We start from the raw sequence: 3,322 nt of genomic DNA, 5'->3' as shown, positions 1-3,322 counted from the left end.
TTATTATTATTTCTGAAAAGCAAAATGTGAGCGATAATTGTGTCTGTTCTGAACGGATTTTAATGAAACTCAAAAAGCAATCATTGGATGTATAGATATAAAACCACAACAAGAAAACCTTCAGTAAGTCCAGTTCAAGATGGCTGCCAAAGCTAGTCAACATTAGCCAAGACAGAAATAACTATAACTCAGTCCATTTTACAACTATTGAGCTAAAATTTGACATATAGCTGAGTCGTCCACAGAGCATGGGATTTTGCAGTATCACATGAGATTTAGCTACATCTCCATCGTTTGTTCACATTAGGTAATCTTAGATTAAAAATCTGGCATAAAAGGCAGCAGATTTAATTAAGGATAAACTACAAGATATTTATATATATATTAATTTTTACACAGCATTATGTTATTGACATACTGTTGGTTTAGTTTGGATGTGGAAATAACCACAGATTATCCCCGAGAATCAGGACATATTTTCAACAGATCTCAGCAACATGAGGTCTGGTGTTTGCTTTGTTCATTGTTCAATAAAATAAACACAACTGGTTTCTGGGTTTGGTGGCATTAGTAAACTTTTTAATCTGTCTATTGCACAAAAAACTTTCCATCTAAACATGATTAGGCAAACCGTTCAACATAATTTTGTTTTATGAACTTTATAAAGTCTGGACTATCACATTTTTATAAGTTCTTAAAGAATTTGTACCAATACAATTGCCAATAGAATACAGTATATGTCATCTATAAAAAAACAAGACTAATGTGTTTTAAGGTTCTGTAATTAGTTTCTTAGCACAGTTGAAAGGTTAAAAACTTGCCAGTTTTGTATTCTACTTCTAGACTCACCACAAAAACCACCACCACTTCTCTCACACATTCCTCTTCCTGATAAGTCAAATGTCCACATGGTGTAAAAACAAAACTTCCCACCAGCAGCTCATTATAAGAGCTTCTTCTAAAGAAACAAACTGAACGTTAGGTCTAGAGTTCTCATTGTTGACACAGCTGATCCTGAAAATCAAGCTACTGCAGTCAGATACTTCAGGAAAGAAGCACTTGATTGAAAGATGATGTCATGTTTTTTTTTTCCAAATTAAAGTAGAAATTATTCAAAATAAAATATATTTTTAATAAAATGCTTTCAACCTGGGATTTTAGGATAGTTATTCTTAATGAATTACATTACTTCATCACCCTAAACATTAAAATAAAATAAAATGAAAACATTTTCAGCTGCCCTGGCATCTATATTCAGCGGCCCAGAACAAAACTAGCTAAAAGATACAAACTAACAAGATAGATTTCCAAAAAAAGGAGACCACAAATTACAGTTAAATTGTTACATTTTATGCAAAATATCTCTGTCATTTCTCTTCATGCTTTAATTTATTATGAAATATTTCATGAATCAGTGGAAGGATTTTAATGAAACTTGCAGAAAACAATAATTGGATATACATCTATTGATTTACTCAATTTAAGATGGCCACTACAGCTGATCACACAAAAATGTCTATAATTCAGTCAGTTCTGCAAACACTATGCTAAAAACTTTATTTGGTAGTAGCTGAGAGTCATCCTCAACACATAGCTCACAAGATCTGGCATTATCGTGTGAAATTACCACAAGATTTGACCAAAATGGTTGCATGTCATGCTATAAATTCTCATCACAAGACAATCTTTAAATCGTCAGCATGAAAGGTGGCGAGCAACATGCATTCTTTCAACAGAATTGGCAGGCCTTTAATGTCAAACTGTTCCTATACTAGATCAGAGGATGAGCCCATAATGGTCTTTTTATTTGTCTAAAAGCTCTAAAGTTCTTATTGTTATGGCAAAATGCATCATTATGTAATGTTATAAAAATGTTACTTTTCAATAGCAAACCTACATTTGTTTGATGAGAAACTGACCAACAAAGAAAGTTAGTAAAATAAATTTTAAAAAAGTAGCAAGTAAAAAGTAGCACTCAGTTCCTCAAGGACAAGCTTGATAAATTTTTTTTCACAGAGACAAAAGATCTTTTGATCCACACTGGCCCAGTGTCCACCTCAAATTTGACTTGGTGAAGGGTTTGACAGAACAAAGGAGAGGCAGGGACTGAAAGAAAGTGGTTTTTAATCACATCATCTGCACGAGTGTGAGTGAGAATTTAATTATAATGCATGCAGGTGATAATCACCTGAGACCAAAAGCATAAAGGGCCAAAACTGTAACTTTATTAGCTTTTTTAGTTTTGTTTTTTTTAAAATGAGATAACCATAGCTGAGACTTGTTTTTAGTTAAAGGGCACGTCTCGACTGACTTCACAGATAATTTGGTCTCATTTGCATGAGAGAGCAAATATTTGCTGGGCTGGTACGGCCTGACGATGTCATGACATGTACAAAAAAAACACAACAAGATGAAAGGTGTGTCTTGTCTGGGAAAATAAGAGAGAGGACTTGTTAAAAAATCTAGTTGAAATTTATGTGCCCAGAATTTAGGTTTTAAATATTCAACATAAGAATTTATAACCACAATTAGGGTAAAGTTTATTAATTGAATTTTTTGGTCACTCCTCCTCTGCATGTGTTTCAGTAATGATGGTAAATTCACTGGGGATTTCCCACTGTTATGCAGTAAATAAATATAAATTATGACTGTCACTAACAGAAATGTTGATAATAAGTAATGTTTTCCTAGAGACAAACAAACAAACGTCAAGCTGCTCTGAGTTTTAGGTATTTGTTCCAGTATTTATTTCTTACATTTCTATTTCATTACAATGCATAGAAAGACAGAGCATTTCTTTTTTTAACAAATGCGATGCTGTCACACCAGAATTTTTCAGCTGTCTTAGCGCCTAAATTTATTGCCAAAAAGCACTTATTATTTCTTAGAACTTTACATCCAAAATGTATTACAGTAAATGTGGGGAAACCTGCACAGCCTAAAGACTTTTCAGAATTATGTTTTGTATAGTGGTATTAATTTATATTTTCAGATCTTCCAAGGTGCCAGTTATGTAACTCTCTGTGCATTGTTGCCCAAATCAAATTCTGGAAGTGGTCATTCAACTAGATCTGTTACAAAAGGACAACTGATATTACCAACTTTAAAAAACTGTTACGGCCAGAGGTCTTTCTTCTATGTTTATACTAAAGCATGGAATGACATTCCTATAAACATAAAGTCCATTTCAAAACTACAGCCCTTTAAGAAGAATCTTGTCTGCCATCTGCTGGRCACTTTTTGTTGTGCTCATATTTAGACGTCCTATTTTGCAAATGCTGCCTTCCTGAAATTTGGTATGCTTGTTTGTCTTTGTGTCTAT

At 33.2% G+C, this 3,322-nt stretch overlaps 1 long non-coding RNA gene across 1 annotated transcript in view; it reads right to left on the bottom strand.

The window, feature by feature from the left end:
- Positions 1-3,322, bottom strand: part of LOC106516184 (uncharacterized) — an 11,976-nt gene that overhangs the window by 4,094 nt on the left and 4,560 nt on the right. The gene's annotated exons all lie outside the window — the stretch shown is intronic.

This window comes from Austrofundulus limnaeus, unplaced genomic scaffold, assembly GCF_001266775.1.
Source record: "Austrofundulus limnaeus strain Quisiro unplaced genomic scaffold, Austrofundulus_limnaeus-1.0 Scaffold1, whole genome shotgun sequence".
NCBI lineage: Eukaryota > Metazoa > Chordata > Actinopteri > Cyprinodontiformes > Rivulidae > Austrofundulus > Austrofundulus limnaeus.
The sequence above is the reverse complement of the archived record's forward strand: the minus strand, read 5'-3'. Positions and strand labels throughout refer to the sequence as shown.